We start from the raw sequence: 20,103 nt of genomic DNA on the forward strand, positions 1-20,103 counted from the left end.
ATTTAAGAACTCTTACAACATATGTCTTCAAACCCAAGAACAATGATACAGTGAAAACAAAGCATTTTTACAATTTTAAGATTATGCAACCTTCAAGCAAAGAAAAAAATTTTTGATACACAAACTGAAGGCCTACTTGCACAACTGAAGGCTTACTTGCACAACACGAGAAGAGGCTCAGGATGTAATGCTTTAGCTGCCCAGCAGACCAAATTAAAACAGGTGTTAATATAAATAAATAATAAATAATAAAATAAAACAGATGTTAATAATGTTAACAGATGTTAGTGTAATCTGTTAAAACAGATTATACTTAAACCAAGGGCTAAAAACACACCAATAAATTACTTAAATTACCACATCTGAGCAGTCTCACGGTAACAGAATGTGCGTTTTTTTAGCTCACAGAAAATGCAAGACAAAATGCAAGTATGAGATCATAAGCAAGTCTTAAACAACACTTCACCCAGCATTCGTGACAGGCCAGGAGCATGCATAAAATGATCTAACACAATTCACCTGATGCATGGCAATACACTAAAGTCATCTGCTTCTGTACCTGGATTTATTGGTTGAACTGCAACAAGTTTGGAGGTGCAATCAAATACTCATTTTTTTAATATAGATATTCGCAAATCTATGGGAATACTAAAAGGCTGTCTTTATTCCTTCAACTAACTGTGGTATGATCATCCTAATTGAAGTTATATATTAAGGGCACAGGACACTGCCCCTCATTTGGGAGACTAAGACCTCACAAAGCAGAACTGAGAGCAACTGATCCCCATTAAAGAGGTATCAATGTTGAAGAAATTTACTAGAAGATTTTAAACAGTTGAGAAAAATGCTTATAAATTGAGATGAAGCATGTATTTCACTGGTTAGACTGTTTTCTCCCAAAATACACATTCAACTCCAGAAGACTATAAAGTAATATTAAAAAAGTGACCACGTTATTTTATCACATCTTGTGAAAAAAAATCCATTTGCTCACAAGGCACTTAACTTTTCACCAAAGATTTGTTTTGTATTTAATGATGTATTTGCTATCACACACTATTCTACGTTGATTTGACGCAACACAAAAATGCAATTTCACCCTGTTGTAAGCTACATGGCAGCCAACGTCACAAACGCAATCAAAAGTTTTTCAAAGGATAGGGCTAATTAATGACTACGTGATGGTTGTGCAGGATGGATGGATAGCCATTCTGATAAATATTAACAAATGCGCTCTTCTAACTGGCAAATAGATAGTGATACATGAATTCACATACATGACTTAAAGATCAGACCTCCACCCTTGCAACAGGCACTTTTGCATTATAAGCAGAAGTTCTTTTTAGAAAAACGTGATTATGGCCTTCAGGACATACTTCAATTCTTTACAAAATTAAAAAACTACTTTGCGTCTTTACATTAAAAAGGTGATTTCCCCCCCCCCCCCCCCCCCAAGTATTTTATACTGGAGCTGCTTATTCTCTTTCCACGTAAAATACACTGTTTAGCCAACAGCTTCGAAAACTTGTCTTTACTTTTGGCTTTTTTTTTTTTTTAAAGAAAGCAATTGCCATGGTTTAGTAAGGGCCTTACCGTTTTGTAAGAGAGAATATAATTCACAAGAACCTTCATTAAAAAAATAAGCAAGTTGTGGAGTTCTTGGTCTCAAGAAAAAAACATGCACATCGTACTGATGGCAGTTTTCTGCCTTTTTTTTTTTTTTTTTAAACAGACAGATCAATTCCATGACTTGATCTATTCCATGACCAAACAGCTCAATTTCATGAGCTCAATGTATCTAAGTAATGCCATCCAGTTGGTCACTTATCGGTAAGCAACCACTCATTTGAACTGTTTTCTATACAGGAAATGCCTTTTGCTAAAAACAGAATTTACTTTCTTTATACAAAGGCCAATTATGCAAGTCTCATTAAGACAAAAATTCCATCTGGGGGAAGGAGTGTGAGATTAATGCCAAAATAAAGATAAGGTTGCTACATTATAAAATCAATAACGCTTATGTGGAAATACTGAGCCTCTTCTTACCTCAAGAACTCTATCAGTTCTTCCTTCCCTAACTCATTTTTTCTTTGATAATGTTACCCAGTAATTTCTATAAAAAAAAAAAGGGGGGGGGGGAACCAAAGAAGGAAAAAAAAAGTCCTCAGCCCCTAAGCCTAAAAGTCCATCCAATACTTGTACATTGTTTCACCTTAAAATGACTTACAGAAAAAAAAGCCTCATAAAATCTGGGAGAACAGTAAATGATGTCTAATTACCGTTGTCACTCTCCTGTCTTGAAATTGCTCCTGCTGATGAATGGTACACGGTCAGTGCCTGCTGTAATATGAACAAGGTGCTGTACTGTCCTTCAGTCTTCTTTCTGTAGACAAGAAAAAATGTAATAGTAATTTTCTTTTTAGCAACTGGCAAGCACAAAGTCTTAAGGAGAGAAAAGAAAACCATGCAGAAAACAAGGTTGAACAAAAGAGCAAAAGCTATCAGCGAACAGCCAATGATCAACTCCACTATATTCTGCAAATAAAACTCAAGGAAGACTCCGCTGTGAAAGAACCAAAAGACCTTTCACAGCCTTTCTGTGTACAGAATGCAAAACCTGACAACTGTGTAAACATATTGCACATACATTTAATGCCATATTAGCCAAAGACACTCCACTGCTTACACTATGATCTAATCCGTGAGAAGGAACTTGAATGCAACGATGATGCTTCCCGTATGAAGCGCGTTCTGCGGCCAGTGAGTGTATTTACTTAGGTGTTTGCTCAATGCTCTGTTCCTCTATATGACAATAATGGGGGCAGGGGAGAGAGTCAATTTCCAAACAGTATGTAGATTTGTCCAAATTGAAATTACCAGGAACATATTTACCCTCTGATAGGGTACACTGAAAACTGATTAATTGTACAATCCGGAAAATACGGTCACAGTTTACTGTTACGGTGCAGCACAGCTTTATTCTAGAAACCGTTCCACGTTGCGCCACCAGGAGCAGGTAATGAGTGGATGGCTTCAGCAGTCACCAACGCCATTCAAGATTTTACATTTAATGGTGTAAAAATCATCAGCTCTCTCGTGGCACTGGGTTGAGTACCAAACTCCAGTTCCTAAACCGTTTGCACACTGAGGAACGTGAATTGCACCGTTTTGGGTCTCCAAATTTAGTGAGTCTGACAAATATTTGTCAGTTCACGGTATGTTTTTTCTAAAGCTGTGGCACAGGCCTGTGTGTCCTGCAGCTTTACCAGACTTCAGCAAGAAATCAGTGCCCCCGGAGCTCATTGAAATAGTTTAGACTACGCTGGCTAACTTTGCACCGAGCCAGCCACGGCTCCCGCAGCTTCCTCCTGCTAACACAGCAGATCCATTGTTGCTCCCACCAGAAAGGTGATACTGTCGCGAAGCCGCAGATGTTGCCCAAGTCGCAGCCTCATCGTGTCCTCCTGAACTACTTTTAACGAGACATGGACAAAAAGATATAAAGCATCGGGCCCCGGTGCTGGAAAGTGAATCCTGCGCAAACAGAGGCATTTTTGCACATCAATCAAGATATTCGGAACAATAGCAGATTTACATTAAGATTGAAACAGACTAAGGGCGCTGAGCCAGTGGTCTGTCTTTGCTGGTCAATACACAGAAAGGATTGTGTTAGCACCACTGAAAGAATAAATTATCGCTGCTTTTACAATAAGCTCTTCAAGAATGCAATAAAGGGTTCAGTGTGTGCTCCTCACTCAGGAATCCAAAACTTTTCAGTTAAGGTCTGGCTTGCAGCAAAGATAACAGCTGAAAACTAACCATCTTGACCTTGGTAAGCTTCATGACAACTTGCTAAAAACAGGTGAAAAAATGAAAAGGTTACTTCTCCGGTATTCACCAGCCTTGAAACTGGAGCAGCGAGCAACCACAATTTTGAATACCAATAGTTCAGGCTGGATCATTTTGAGACGTACCAAAGTTAGAAGCGAGAAATACTATTTTTTACCTCTACTCTCTTGACCGTTGCAGTACAGCTAACGGTGGGGTTTTCTCATCTGCTTTCAGAGGTAAATTTAAAATTCTTCTCTGTCCACATAAAATGATGACAGGCAAACAAGACAATATATAACTAAGGAAAGCATTCTTACAGTACTCTGCATCAAAGTCGTGAAATATCGTAGGAATGCCTTCCCAGCTGTGTATTTTCTTAAAAGCCACAAGTGCACTTCTACGGTTTGACGAGAAGTCTTCAAAGCGGGAGAAATGGCAGGTCATCAAATAAAAGCCCTGGCTTCGGTCTTCCAACCTTGAATGCGCATTTAAATTTGCGTGAAGTTCATCCGAAGGGATTCCAAACCATTTTTAATAGTGGGTGTACAAATGGGTCTTCAAATACCTACACAGCCCCAGCGTACCAGACTCCGGGGGGTGCTAAGGTCAGGCGCTCTCGCGAGCACAACACTAGAATTTTTACTGTCTGCACAGTACACATGAAATCCTCTTTTTAAGGACCCACCAAACCTTTTCTAAAAATAAATATAAAAGATGAAAGAGCGCTGGTATGGGTGTGACAGCCCACACCATCAACTCGATGCAAATGCAAGCCTCCGAAAAACACCCAAACAAAAGACCGTTAAAAGTGTTATATAGAGCATTTATATTCAACTTTGTTGCAAATTTGGTTTCTGTACAACATCAAAGAAAGATGCAGTTTGTGATCAAGGGCTGTGGCAGGAAACAGATTTGTGTAGGCAAAGTTATCTTTATTCTCTCTAAAGGTGAACACGCCAGGAATTACGGGTTTAAACCATTCGATTCTTCAAAACTGTTGGCATCTAAAACACTCCAGTGAAATTAACTAGGGAACTTCACGAAGACAAATAAGCGATCCTTACATAACGGGAATGAAAACAGCTCGTAGTATGTATCTGTGCAGATAAAGAACCCGAGAAGTTGAAATTAAGCAGCGCTCTGACAACAAAATGGAATAATTACAGTTAAGGCCAAGTTTTTCAACAACTCGGTGCAGCAGCACCGAGCCTACAAGTGAACGAATGACTTGTAATAGCTTGCTCCAGGAGACGTCTAAGACAGTCAACACAAGTTCTGTTTATTCAGGGGCTGCTGCGTTAAAAATCACAAGCTCCGATCCAATGAACGGTAGATTGCTTTCAACTCAGCTGTACGGAATATGAGATTTGATTCTAGCTAACAATAAATTATTCCCAGACAACAACAGCATTCCAAAACTTTCAGGGATTTGGAACACGATAAGGTACCAAGACCTAAACGAGAGGACGGCGTAATAGCTGGCTGGTTTTCAGCACGCATGATTACACACAGTCTTGAGAAGTCAACATCTTTCCTATTCTACCACCTTATCCTTTTTCGCGTACAAATTACATAAAACAGGAAAAAGGAATGCAAGCGTGGGAAGCCACCCGGATTTTGCTTTTTGCTCACAAAGATACCGCACAAGACACAGAGTACTCCCTTTCATGCTGGCTATTAACTCCAAGGACAATTTACTGGCTTAAAATACAGAGAGGATGCTTCCTTGGTTAAAATACTAATCTGAGTCTCAGGAAATCTAGATTCAATTCCCTGCCTCACCACATACTTCCTGTGTGACCTTGGGCCATAAATATTTCTGTGCCTCAGTCTTTCCATCTGTGACTGAGATAGTATTTCCCTATCGGACCAGGTTTTGTAGTGATAAATAAATTAAAGATGCAGTAGGAATCACAGGTGATAGGCACGTAGCTATCGGCACGCCAGCAGGCACAGCGGACCATCCAAGAACTTGGCTGCAGTGGCACTGCGTCCATGCTCACAACTAGGCACCAGGTGAAGCACGGGATGACTGACAACGCTGAAAACCTCACCGCCACGGGACAGAGCAGAGACAAATTATTCCAAGAATAGATAGAAACTGAAACTTAATATAGCCCCAGCTACCAAAGTACGTACGTACGTTAGCCCTGCAGAAAACTTCCATCGCTCCAACAAGAGGTCTGAGCAGCAAGTTTTAAACACAAGGCACAAAAGCGAGGGATCAGCTGGGGAAGGAAGCAAATCCACCTGCCAGCGAGGCGTTAGGGCTCGGCAAAATGAGATTTCGCGGCGTGCTGCTCGTGGAGAGGGGCTGCTAGGGCTGGGGGCTGCAAACCCCTAGAGATTCCCCCAGTCGGAAGGCGACCGTGTAGGGCCGCAGCCAGGAGCCCCGTGCAGGAGGCAGTAAATGAGGTGAGCTGAGAAGCGGCCGCAGCGGGGTCCCCCAGCTCCACCGTGCCCCAAGGAGGGTCGGGGGGCAGCCGGGCCCCCCCAGGCCTCGCTGACCTCCCCCTGCCCGAGCCCGGCAGGAGCTGGGGGGAGGCGTCTGGAGCCGGCTCGCTCAAGGGGAACAGGCAGCGCAGGCAGAAGGCGACGTGGCATTCGCAGGCAGCGGCTCCGGCGGCCGAGCGGGGAGAACGGCGGGGGGGGCGGCGGGGGGAACGGCCTCGGCTCGCGGCCCCCTCAGCCCCCGGGAAGGACCCGGGGCACACGGGGAGGGGGCGCGATGGGGCGGGGCGGGAGGGGGGGGGGGGCTGCGGGCCGGGGGCGCTGAGCGAGGAGGGAAGGGAGAGCGCGGGGAGCCAGGAGCCCACCCCAACACACCGCGCCCCACCCGGGGGGCACCGGGGCTGCCAGGGAACAGCGCCACCGCCACTCCGGAACCCCCGCAGCCCAGCCCCGGCCCCATCCCGGCCCCCAGGCTCCCGCTGCCCCGCACCGCGGCCGCCCCGGGCGGGGAGCCGCCGCCGCCGCCACTCTCCCCCATCCCATCCCATCCCGTCCCGTCCCGTCCCAGCCCCGCCGCCCCCGCCCAGGCAGCCGCCGGCCCGGAGCCCAGCGAGGAGCCCCGGAGCCGCGGGCCCCGCGGCAGCACTGACCGTGCGCGGCGCCGCTGCCCCCGCCTCAGGCGCGCCGCTGCCGCCCGCCAACGGAGCGCTCCGCCATGATGGAATGCGGCCGCTGCGCCTGCGCCGCCGGCCGGCCGGACAGGGCAGGGGCGGGAGCGGCAGCGGAGCGGGGCGGGCGGGCGCGGCAACCCACGGCCCGGCCGAGCGGAGGTCCGCGGCCGCCCGCTGCCGCCCAAAAGAGGCGCGGGGGGGCGGCGGCGGCTGCGCGCAGGTGGCCGCGGCCCTCAGCGATGGGGGGGGGGGGGGGCGGGGCCTGCGGGGGGACAGGAGGGGAGCGGGCTGCCCCCGGGAGGGGAGCCTGGGTGGGGATGGGGTTGGGACAGGGATCGGGATGGGGTTAGGGATGGGGAAGGGGTTGGGGGTGGGAAGGGGTTGGGGAATGGAGATGGGATGGGGATGGGGTTGGGGATTCGATAGGGTTGGGGATGGGGCTTCACACCTCACACCCCCCGTGCTGCAAAGCGGACGGGCCACATGCAGCACCGAAGCCTCGACCTGCAGTGTTCTAACCCCCTTTGGCGTTTTAAAGCCGAAGCGAAGGTCAAGGAACACTTGGGCGCAGCCTGGGCTCGGTGTCTGCGCGGGTGCAAAATAAATTTGTTGGCCGGGTTCTTACAAGAGCCCCGAGTAAACCACCAGTCACGCCAGCGTTGAAGAAAAGTTAAGCTCAAGGCTTAGATGCAAATTATATAACAGACAAAAAAACGCCTTTCAAAATGAGCTGCCACGTACTTACCCCTGGGTGGATCTTAGATACGTTTTTAATGAGTATAGGAAGTTTTGTAATGAATAGAAGAAATTGTTCCTTTATGCCAGAGAATTTCTCTCTTGAGACTAGTGGAAGTGGTTAATGTGACATACTGGACAGCCCGTGCTGAACAGGACCAAAATAAACTATCCATCTTGTAAATAAGCAAGCAGTGTTAAGGGAGGCCGGAGGTGGTGGCTTCTGCTCATTTTCCAGATAACTAATAACTTGTATTGTTAAATAAATGCCACAAAACAACATAACTTCACAATTAATTCTACTTAAAATAGTATGTTCTCTGCAAATCAAGCAAAGTACAGATCAAATCATCATCAGGTTGTGTCGTGTGATGGGCACTTGCTGCAGTGTTATCCCTTTTCTTCTCTTCTGTTGCATTTGATCTTCAGTAAAACTTCACTAAAGATTTTGAATGAAGCTCCTTTACATTCATTTGGGGGAGAAGAGGGGTCAATTGTGCTGTAAGCAGCACTGAGAGCAGGTATCTTGCAGAGTAACTCCGTGGGCACATTAAAAGATGCCTCTTGCAAGGAGCCCGTTACCTTTTCATTGTGGTCTGTGCCCTCACCCCTGTTTATTTGAGCTCAGAAGATATGAGAGCTTCTTTATCTGAGCAGCTCATTGCACTATACTTTTTGGTCTGAAAAGCAAAATTTGGTAGCTGGGTCAATGGCCAATTCCAGGTGGAGAAGAGGGGCAACCTTTTCCTCCTGACAAGATAATTGGCAAAAGCTCTGTCATGGTCTATGCCCTGAATTTTCTTCTTCTTTCTACTGCTTCCAAAAATTTTAATGCTCACATGTGACCACTGGCCTGATTCTGGTACAGAAAAGGAGCAGTGCTTTTGCCCTGTGGAATAGTGTGGATCAGCACATCGCAAGATTTATTGTGGTCAAAGATACATTTATAATTATTTATGCCCATTAAATAGATTGAAATCTCCAGAAAAAGATTCAGCGGAAAAATAAGCTGCTGCTCTAAGTCATGTCTTACTTTCATCACTAATATTCAGCTTGATTTCACAAATAATTCTGAAATGAGATTCTTTAATTCCAACTCAGTTTTAAGGCTTGTGAACACTTCAGATATGGTAGAAGATAAGTCTAGCACAGGAGTCAGTGAATACAGACCTGCTTTCTGCATTGTTGTGCTCTGGGAACAAAAGAAAGGTTGGTTAATCATTTCACCTTTGAGAGAATTCCTGGAATCTTCAGCACTCCATCTCAGGAATCTTATAACTCCACAGGCTCTAGCTAATCTGCAGTGAAGCGTATCTAGTGCCCCGGGGATTTCGTTTCTGAAGTGAAATATTTGTACTTTGGGGAGATCTCTGAAAGAGACCCATCAGGATGTGATTTGGAAGTTTGAATACGAGGCAGTAATTCAAGGACTATTTTGAATTTGCAGGCTCAGTATTTATTCGTTGCCAGCTAAACCTTAGAAGTTACGACTACTGGTGTTGTGTGATATACGGAGGTCTGATTCCCCATCACGAGCATACTATGTCTGATATCCAGAATAAAGAAGGTTTTTGGGGGTGAATGCTGAGCATTCTTTGCACTGAAGGCTATTGGACCTCCCAGCTTTGATTATTACAAGAATTCCTTTGTAGGTAATAATGCAGTATTTAAGCACTCAGAAAAATCCTTTTCCTTTCCTTCCTGCCTTTCATTAAAATCATTTTTCCCCCTTAATTTTCCCTTCTAAATATATTTTTTGTAATAGCAAGGTATTCACTGGCAATTCCAGCAAATAGGATGTCTGGTGGAAAAGCATACAGAAACCGTAGCCAGTTGCTAGTGAGACTTAGGATGAAAGATCTAAAAACTGCCCACATTCCACAAGCTCCAGGGCTCCTTTAAAACTGAAATTGCTTCAAGTACGAGAACTATTCCCACACCGCAGAAAATAAATGACTGAATGTTTGCTGCCTACATCCGACATTCAGATTGCTATGGGATGACAGTAAAGGAAAATTCTTTTCAGCTGAAACTAGAAACTATATGGCCAGTCGGCGAGGCTGAAGGCATGCAGGCTGTTCCAGATGGCAAAGCTGTACAGAAGAAATATTTGGCATGGGTAGGAGAGTGACCAAACTGCCTGGAAAGAAGGCCATGGTTAGAAGGGTCAAAAATTACAGGACAGAATGGATCGAGTCAAGGGGAGGGAGATTGAACTATATTTTGAAATTCCTGGAGAGCCATAAGAACTGTGCAAGGACAGTGGCGACGCCACCTTTCACACACAAAGGCAACCAGTGCTCATCTCGAGTCACTAGGGGATTAGAAAAAGCTGGAATTTGAGGAAATGATTGCCCAGGCAGTCCTTTCTGTCTAGAGAAGAAGGTAGAGAGGCACAGACACTAATGCTGCTGGGTCTGGGGTAGATCCGGGCCTGGGAAGAAGGAATTAAAAATAGCAGAATCATCAGAATATCAGAAGATCAGAAAACATTCGGAGGAAGAAAAAGGAAAGAGAAAAGAAACAGCCAGAATGAGAAGTGGAAATGAGTCAGGAGGGAGGGAAGAGAGCACAAATGGGAAGAAATATGGGCTTATAAAGGAAGGGCAGTCTCTGGAATGGAAAAGGAGAGTTAAGGAGAGTCGGTCTTAACAAAACAATGGTGAGAAGCAGTGCCAAGAACATGCCCATTCTTCCATTAGAAAATTTGGAATTGTAATTTATTTTTTCTTTGCTAATTCGGTTGCTGTAGGTGAGCTAAGAAACAAACAAACAAAAAAAGTGGGGGAAGAAAGTAAAGAAATGGAAAAGGGAAGCCTTCAACAAGAAAGGGGAGAAAAGGTAGGTAAGAGGAATATTACAATTACAATGTATTCCGTACTGCACATCAGGAAGGTTTGGGGGGCCTGTTGAGAGGTTACCAAGAGGCCTGGGTAACAAAAAACTCTGCTTGCAGTCGGGTACAGTAAATACCCGGATACACACACACACACACACACACACACAAACACAAAAAAAAACAACTCCAAGCCAACAACTCACTTATCATGATGATTAGCAGCTGCTCTGGGTTTCTAGTTCCAGCCCATAATAAAAACTTCTTTTTTCCATACTTGCATGGTAATAATAATTATGACTGTGGTTATTTTAGCTAGTGTCTAGCAAAGCCGCCCATCTCTTGAGTTCGTTAGGACCTGCAAACAAGGTCTTGGAACACATTCACTTCATTTTCTCTTATTATATACAAAATACTGTTGTGTACACTTTCAGGAGGGACCAAGGCAAGGCAACCTGGCAAACAAACTTTTATCAAACAGAACTTTGTTGGAAGCGTGTGTGCTTAGATCCTCAAAAGTAAACAGTGTATAATGGAGCAGGTTTTCAGCCAGTGTGTGTTGGCACGGCTCCATCCACCCCAATGCAATTAGGAGTGTTTTCTCCAGCTGAGGATCTGGTCCATCAAGAGCAAAACAGCACTCTGTGCTGTATATGTGGAAAAAAGCACAATGGGAAAAGCCTGTAGGGCACTGGGAGCAGGAGTTTCCCTTACAGGTAGATGAAACATGCCTCCTGTTCTGCATGCACAGGTGCAGGCATCTCTCTTCCAGAGAATTTGCCATTTCTTTGCCATAGAACCCCAGAAGCAAGTCATCACCAGCAGAGGTGATTTAACATTAACTGACGTGATCTAAACAAATAGGAGATACCATCAGAGGCTCTGAATTATTCCAGCACTCCACTCCATGCTCTGTACATACGTCCACTCTATCATTACCAAATAATGCCATTTTGAGTGAAGAAATCAAGCTGAGCTTGGAGGTTTTATTTATTTATTTATTTATTTTTTCAGTCCAGTACTGTTTGCTGTACTTCCTGCCATTTCAGCGGGCACAGTGATGTGCATGCCTGGTAGAGCTGGAACCAGTGGTCTCCTTATAGAAAAAAAAAAAAAAAGAAGGCATGTGAAGAAAGGAGAAGACAGGTTCTTGTTATCAGTACGGACTGGCCAGGATCAATTGGCAGAAAAGTCTGGCAGGTGATGCAGATGGACTCTGTATTTTGCTGTTTGTGCTTCTTTCTCCAAGCAGAACATAGAAACTCCCTCATGGTCCCTTCCCCACCACTGCAGACCAGAAACATCTTGCAGAGAAGTTCTCCAGAAAACTCACACATGAAGTCCTAGAATATTATTTTTATATCAACATTGCTATTGTTACAAAGTCAAAGATAAAGGTGCAAAACAAAAAGCAAACCCCTTTGCAACCCACAATAAACATACCATGCATTTATGGGTGTTTTAAGTGGAAAGGAATGAAGTTCAGCGCCTGGGTAATTTGCACTTTGCACAGAACATCTGTTTTATGATTCTTTCTCTCACTTATTATATGGAGCAGACTGTGTGTAAACACTGTGTGTCCTGGCCCCAGGCTACACCCTGCATCTTCATTCGTCCCAGTCTTCGGATTTGACCGAGTTCCTTGGAAACCAAGCAGGGCCTGCTAGGAGAAGTGAGTTAAACCCTGGCTCCTTGCTGCAGCCCTGCTGCTGACCTCTCCGTATGCGGGGAGGAGAAGCCACGCTCACCCTCGCCACCCTCGCAATCTGCTGGGACTTGGGGAGTGGGGATGGCTGTGAATAATGCCAGCGATGCCTGGGAGTGCAGAAAGGCAGCACGACTCCTCTGAAGCTCGACACAGGCTGCCGGTCAGCCGTGGCCAACTAATTGTGCCCCAGCAGCTTTTGAAATGATGGGGGAAAGCAGCTGAAAGGGCCTCTTCAAAGCCGACCGAGTACCCGGAGGCTGAAGGTGCAGCACGGTGTTTGTTTGTGAAAGTCGGGCTCGTCTGGCTGCCCGGCCGTGTTCAGCCGAATGGCTGGCTGCGTATATTTAGCAGCAGCTCTGACTCCTCGCTGAACTCAACCCCTGTAATTAACGCATTCGCTCCTGCTCTTTGCTGCAGGGAGCCAGGAGGACCCAGGGGAAAAACACCATTTGTGAGCAGGCTCAGAGCAGCCGGTCCCGCTGGCCCTGCAGAGCCTCGGAGCAGCGCTTGCAAGCACAGGAGCTGCCTGGCCGAGGGAACCTTGGGCTTTGGGGTGCAAGCCCCCAGCACTGCCCTGGCACGGATGCTGTCCTCACGGGAAGCCTGCAGCGGGTGGCTCTCGCTTGCTTCTTTGTCCCCGGTGGGGATGCTGCTGCTGCACAGCACTGCTAGGCGAGGAGCTGGACGCGGACACCTGCCCGGCCTCACCCGCACCTTCCCCACCTTCTGTAGGCTCTCTCTGCTTAGTTCCTCCTCTGATTGTTCAGCCAGGGCCCAGATAGGAATCAAATATCCCGATTCAGTCTAATTCCAAACACTAGTTGTGTTTACCCCTAATTTTATAACTCTTCCCCCAAGTCAAGAGCCAAACCGAAAAAAAAACAAAACAGGGAGGCTGAAGAGCACCGTGCTGCAACAAAGCACTGGCAACAGGCAGGCCCAAGCAAATACAGGGGTAAGTGCACGTAACGTGGCACTTTTACCTTGTGCTTCGGTGCAAAAGCACACAGCTGAACAAATCCAGCTTCTCCATGTGGGAGGGAGCCGGTGCCAGCCTCGCAGCCCAGTGGCAGCGGGCACGCAGGGGACGCACCGGGCGCTGCGGGGATGGGAAGAGTCAGGCCCGAGGAGCTGGACCGGAGTCATTGCTCCCGGGGTAAATACGCAGGCAGTTCTGCAGCTGACCTGGTAGCAGCACCAGTGAAGCTAAATCAGGTCTGCTTGCCTGGCCCGACATGAATGTGGTCATATTTCTAAGAAATCCGAGTAGCTGGATCCTCAGAAATGCTCAAAACACCCATAATTTAAACATGTTAGAGCTGGAGGATGCTTGTCCATGCGCTAGCGAGAAAAAGAGCAAGCCAAAATGAATTCAGCACCAATTTTTATAAACTAGACTGGAAAATGTTTTAAGACAACTCAGAAACATGCGTTATTGCTGCTTTGCATTAAGATAAAATTTGCAAGATGCTGAATACAGTAAGGGTCCTGCATTTTTGTCCCGTTTTGTGGGATTTTGAAAGGGCAGGTTTGCTCCGTGGGCCAGGCAGGGCAGAGGCTCATTTCCTGCTGCATGAACCACAGCTGCAAAGGGGCTTTGGAGAGCGAGAAGGTTGCATCAGAGCCAATTTCGGAAGAACAGGGAGGAGGGAGAAGACTAAAAGGAAAGCAAGCAAGCAGAATAAATCCGAATGTAACAAAATTATAGTCTGTATTGAAAATTCAACATTTGGAATTGATTTTTTCCATCAGACAAAAGGCCGAGAGTTTCATTGTTGCAATATTGGCCTCTTTTTAAACTTGTGCTAAATCTCATATCTAGACAAGCTGCAGGTGAAACACCAGGAAGAAAGAACTGATGCAATCCGAAAATATTTTACTGTCAAGTATAATGTGACGCTCTTGCTTTGCTTGCTTTGTTTTCTTGTTTCCTGCTGTGTATTTGGTGCAGGTTTCCTTCGTTCCATCAGGTGGCTCAGGTTCCCTTAATTTTCTGGCTGCCTCCCATTTCTATCTCCCCCTCCCTTCACTTTTAGGGAGCAAAAGCCTGTCTCCCTTGTGGCATAATGTTAGCACCAAAGTTTCAGCTTAATTACGTGTGCAGGGGAAAAGAGAATTATGTGTGCAGGGGAAAAGAGTTTTATTTCCATCCCGTAAATGTGCATGAAGCTGGAAATGAACAAAGCTGCAGCACCTTTGTGAAAACAGCTTGCCTGTGATCAGAGCTCCTTCTGCTCCATTTTAACATGGGCTTTCAATTGTTTCACTCTAGTTCTCCTTTCTCCATTGTCTTTCTTCAGAGCACTATTGCTTTCCTATCTGGCACTTTCCTCACTGTCCCCAAGCAACCTCTTTTACTTGCTCTCTCCTACAATAACCCCATTCCTCATTATTGTTTCCATTCCCTTTTTTTGTTCTTTCGCTTGATCGAGGCCTGGGGGCCCCAGCTCGGTGCTGGGTGCTCCACGTTCAGCCTCAGCACTCAGCCGACACCTCGGAGCTGGAGCGCTGTCCCCCGTGCGTCGGCTCGTGCTGTGTGCCATCGCAGGAGAGGCTCGCCATGCTCTCCGACGAGCATTGTATATCTGCTTTGCAGGAGCAGACGTAATCTATCAAAGTGCAGAGCAGCAATGAATCAGGTCTTTGATGCAAATAAGAAGCAGCCACATGGCACGAAGCATTTGGGAGCACTTCAGGCTAAAAAGGAAAAAAAAAAAAAAAAAAATAAAAAACATAAAAATAAAAAGATGCCGCTGTGAAGAATACAAATATTGGCTCCTCTAGGAACCCTCCATATTGTATCCATTATTACAATCTACTTATTTGTTCAGGGCTAATGCTCTCCATTTTGAGATTGTCATGGATCTGCTTTCCCATCCTCAGGGAAGGTCTATGTGGCAGTCATCTGCAGGAGGTGGCTGCAGAAGGAGCCCTTCTCCCCTTGTCTGGCTGGCAGAGCTGATTGCTGTGTGAGAGAACCTGCTATTAAAATGAATAAGGACCCTTTTGTGCATGAGAAAGAAGAAAAAAAAAATTGGCTTGTTCCCACCTTTCCCATCTTCTCTTGCTATGAAAAAAATCTGAGCTGCCTTTCTCACTGCAGCTATTGTGAGTGCCTTGTAATGGAGCCTGCTGGAGGTGCGGACTGTTATAGCCCTTATGAAAGCTTCCCTGCAGAAATGTGAAGTGCTGGCTTTGCTTAGTTCCCTGTACATTTGGTGCTCTGGCAAGGGCTGCCCACGTGGCTCTGCAGGCTGCGAGCAAGGCCCCGAGCAGCTGAGAACTGAGGTTATCTCCTGCAGCCCAGTGTGGGTTTGCCACTGAGATGCCAGCCAAGAGTTTTCCCATCATCTGTGGGAAAAGCAGAAGGGAGAAGGCAAAGCTCGAAGCTGCAGCCGTGCACGGAGTCGCTGTGGTGCTCAGCGTGCTCGGCCCGCAGGTCCACTCCCGCAGATTCTGGAGAAACATTTCAACCTTTGTGTCCTGCCTGAGAAACGAGCCGCCTGAACAATGCTTTGGCAAAATAAAGGGATTATTAAGGAGCAGTGTGAGGGTGCCAGCGGGGATGGACATGGCTGGGAGCAGCATGGTGCCCTGGGGTGTCACCGCCTCACGTCCTCGTTCACACGCTGGGAACAGCAGTCGCTCCCTGCTGACAGGGAAGTGAGCGGCCTGGGCCCGTTAGAGGCTACTCTTTTCTTGCGATATTGGGGGTGAGATAAGCCCCAGCGGCAGCAGAGGACGGTTTTCTGTTAGCGCGGTAAGAGAGGGGCTGATAAGCTGCCAGGAGCCGTGCCAGACCCGCTGCGGCAGAGGTACGGGCCTGCCGAAGGGCCGTGGGTGAGCAGCGCAGCCAGGGCCCGGGGCAGCACCGTGGCACCGCCTGAGCTACCGCAGCGCCAGCAGCAAGTTCCCAGTGGCCTTTTTGTGTAGGATCACAGCATGGCTTGGGCTGGAAGGGAGCTCAGAGCCCACCCAGAGCCACCCCCTGCCAGCACAGCACCTCCCGCCAGCCCCGGCTGTCCAAATCCCATCCTTGGCCTAGGGCGCTGCCAGGGATGGGGCACCCACAGCTCCTCTGGGCAGCCCAGTCCAGTGCCTCACTGCCCTCAGAATGAAGAATTTCCTCCTTATACGCAATTTAAACCTACCCTCTTTTAGTTTAAAACCATTGCCTCCTGTCCTATCACTACATGCCCTTGTAAAAAGTCTCCCTCCATCTTTCCTATAAGCCTCTTTCAAATGCTGAGAGGGCACAGTGAGCTCTCCCCAGAGCCTTTTCTTCTCCAGGCTGAACATTCCCTGCTCTCCCAGCATTTCCTCATAGCAGAGCTGCTCCAGCCCTTGGATCACCCTCCTCTGGACCCATGCTAACACGGTTCAATCTTTGCTCATGTTTATCCTAATAATTTCAAATGCAGCTGAGGGGAAGCCTCCAAAAATTAAATATATGTACCTGTGGCTAACCTGGTATGGCAGGCACCCAAGGAAGGCCACCTGTATCAGAATCCCGAATCCTGACCCAGCCTGAACATGTCCTCAGCACCTATTCCGGCCACCTGGCTAACAACAAAACCACGCAGCGTGCATTTAGGACAAATAAGGGGCTCTCATTCTGCACGGGGTCTGTGGGCAGGAGCCAGCCCCTCTGCTGTGACAATGCGCGCCAACCTTACGTGTCTTTGGGAGGAGAAAGCAGCTTTTCGGCATTGCTGCCCGCTGTTCACGTGCTGTGTAGCTGCCTTTTCAGCACCCTCCTCGGATAAGCAGGCTTGTATTTATAGAGAGAGTTCTGTAGCAAAAACAATCATAAAAGCCACGATTATTTAAATATAGATCCCTTCATCCAGGCAGAACCTAAGCTGTGTTTATGCCAGCCGGGACTGTAAAGGCAGTGCTGTTCTGCAGAATTTTCACACAGAAATAAAGAAGAGCTCCCAAAGTTTATCATAAACTAAAAAGAAACAAGCGAATCCCCCAATTTACAACTTTCTCAAACAGCCCCAAATTTCCTCCCTCTCCCAGCAAGCCCAGGGGCTGTGGCCCAGAAGGATTGTATTGACACGAGCTTTGCAATTGGGATTAGAGACCAGGTAACCTGCACAGATCTCAACTTTCCAGGGAAACCAGGGGTTGAAGCATTTCCATGCCTCTTGCATAATCAAATTAAATTTGGGATTGAAACTTCAGCCGTTGGGCTTCTCTGGTCTGAGTGCTTGATTAATTCTCAACTTTAACATTTTATTATCACAGTTCTTGTTTTTTTTTGGGGGGGGGGTGGCATGGAGGAGGGGCTGAGCAGCTTCCCCTGCTTGCTGCCCAAGGAGTACTGCAGTTAGACAAAGCAAGAGAGATACGTGCACCAGACCCAGGAGGCTCCTTGCACACAGAGTGGCAACAGCGATGATGTTTTGCTCCTTGACGTCTGCCTTGGTGCAGGAGCAATCTTATAGAGAAACTTGTCCCAGCCTTGATGCCTAATATCTTATATTTCTATGATTTTTCCCTTGCAATGATGTTAACTCTCAAAACTCACTCTAAGAGTCACTTCACCAAAAAACGTGCCCTGCACGACCATGAAGTGTAACCGGCATGTGTCTCTACAGCACTGCTCATTGTTTTAGAAGAATATCCAGTAGCAACACACAGCACAAAACCAAAATACATAACATACTGCAGGTCCGGCTGCTGTGGCAGGGGCCACAAGACCAGGCACCTCTTGCTGGAAGCTGCAGAAGGCGGTGAGATCAGTGCCTTTATATTTATGTCAGCTCAGTGTAACACTGAAAATGTGCAAGGAGCAGGGGTTATTTCATCAGAAGGACTTCCCACCACAGGAGAGTTACTGTACTTCGAAATTTGATTTGGAAGGGTGCTATCGCTGAGCCATCAGTGACACTTTCTGTTGCTGCTCCTTCCCCTGCACAACGCTGACCCACTACAATCTCCTCTGCTACGGACAGAGATGCCCCCAAAACCCTGGGGCATTTGCTGGACCTTGGAAAACCCCCAGCTCATAGAGTTTCATTTTAGTTTTAATTGCAATGACATCAAACCCTCGCTCAGCTAGATCAGCTTGGTATTAGCAGTGCAATTCAGATCTGAAGAGGTTCCGGGTAGGCTAGGAAATGAAAGTCCCCAGGACGTCAGGACGTGCAGAAGTCCCCCAGGGCCTTGGCAGCCATCCTGCAGTGCCTCCGCTTTATTAGTTCACGTCCCCGAGGTCTGTTTTTCCTACCACAGGATATGATTAACCCTAAGAGGAGTCATCGTGCTGCACCCAAAGCAGAAAACCACCTGAATTCAGCGCAAGGCTGCTGCCCCCTCCAATCCTGCACAGCGCAGGTGAGCGCAGGCAGACTCCATGCATGGATTGCAGCACTTCTTCATGGCAGGTTGGGGCCAGGTCTAAAAAACGGGACCCACCGTCCTCCCGTCAGCACCAGCTCTGCCCTGCCAACCCCTCTGGGATGCTCAGAGGCTCGTGGCTCTCCTTGGTCCAGGCAGGGCAGCTGGGGACCATGAGCTCTCCCGCACAGGCAAGGATGCTGCTGACACAGCCAGGAGCTGCAGGGATGCCTGTCCCACCTGAGCACCCAGAAAAGGGAGAGGAGGAATGTGAACCTGCTCAGGAGGCCTGGGAACCCCTGACATAGTAAGTCAGGGTGGTGAAGGACATGGAGGCGGCGGGAGGTGCTGCTGACAGCAGGCAGAGGCACAAGGCCAATTATGGGGAGCTTTCCATTCCATTTTTCTTGAAAAATGATGGTAAAAGGGCTGTAACATTTCTCAGCCCTCACTCACGTAAGCAGTATGTGCTCACCATTCCAGAGGCTTCCTGTTGTGAGTAACGTGGAGAGAGAAAAGGTCAGAAAACGGGGGCTGTCTCATTTCAGAGAGTTACTCAGAAAGGAAATAGAACCCAGGCTGACTCCTGGGATATGTGCAATTCGTGCATGAGGCATACTATTAAACTGGTTGAGACTTAAATACAAGAGCAGGGAGCACGAATTGATCCTGGTCCCTTTTCAGGCATGGTGCCAGGCCCAGCCCACCCCCTCAGGAGACCTCTGCTGACCAAGGAACCACTTTTTGGCATTTCCAAGGGGCTGCTGCCACATCTGGTCTGGTCTGCTGAAACCTAAGCACGTCTGCGTGCCGTACCACACATCCTCCCCATTCTGAACCCAGTGACAAGGACGTAAGATGGCTCTCAGTGCGCTTCCATGCATGGTGGCAGGATCTGGCCCTGGCCAGGAGATGCCAAGAGGCTCTGCGGGGTTTTCCTCCCCCGTGCAGGCAGAGCCAGGCAAGCAGACCCAGGTCCTGAGCTCACATTTTGTACTGAGTGCTGGTTAGTACAAGCAGAATGAGCTGCTTGCAGCATGCACAGCACTGCTAGACAAAATATGCTGCCTTGCACCAAGAGCCATCCCGAAACTCTGTGCCCTTTGCTCTTGATCTCACAAGGCTTTATCTGGACGGCTGTGTGGAGCCGTCTTGAGGTTAAAGGTGTTTAGGCCAAAAACCCATGCGGAGCATCACAGAGATGTGCTCCGCACAAATGAAAGAGATTCCAGTGGGCTAAACCGAAAACAAGCTCTGTTTAGTCTTCAGCATCCCTCGCAGGGACACGCAACAGCATTCCTGGAAGGAGAGTTTTCATTAATGATCAAAAGAGGGTATTTTTGCTACCTCCTTCCCTCCTCCCCCCCCAAATCTGGTGAATATCCATCTGGAATATATTTATTAAACTAACACCGGGTTCTCGCTCTCCTCCGAGAGCAGCCTTGGTTCTTCTGAAGCGTAAGAAGCTGCATTGACAGGAAAGAAACGGGCACATTTCCCCCTCCAGTAATGTTTGCAAATAC

At 47.4% G+C, this 20,103-nt stretch overlaps 1 protein-coding gene across 4 annotated transcripts in view; it reads right to left on the reverse strand.

The window, feature by feature from the left end:
* Window positions 1-7,148, reverse strand: part of LOC121077484 (fibronectin type-III domain-containing protein 3a-like) — a 45,927-nt gene extending 38,779 nt beyond the window's left edge. The window contains exons 1-2 of one of the 4 annotated variants that reach the window (XM_040572756.1): window positions 6,933-7,148; window positions 2,280-2,383 (exon numbers count right to left, since the gene is read on the reverse strand). The gene's annotated coding sequence lies outside the window, so the exon portion shown is untranslated. Of the gene's footprint in view, window positions 1-2,279; window positions 2,384-5,974; window positions 6,431-6,932 lie in introns of those variants that run through there. The other 3 variants (XM_040572755.1, XM_040572757.1, XM_040572754.1) reach the window with 3 other exon arrangements.
* Window positions 7,149-20,103: the final 12,955 nt, after the last annotated feature.

Source organism: Cygnus olor, chromosome 13, assembly GCF_009769625.2.
Source record: "Cygnus olor isolate bCygOlo1 chromosome 13, bCygOlo1.pri.v2, whole genome shotgun sequence".
Taxonomy (NCBI): Eukaryota; Metazoa; Chordata; class Aves; order Anseriformes; family Anatidae; genus Cygnus; species Cygnus olor.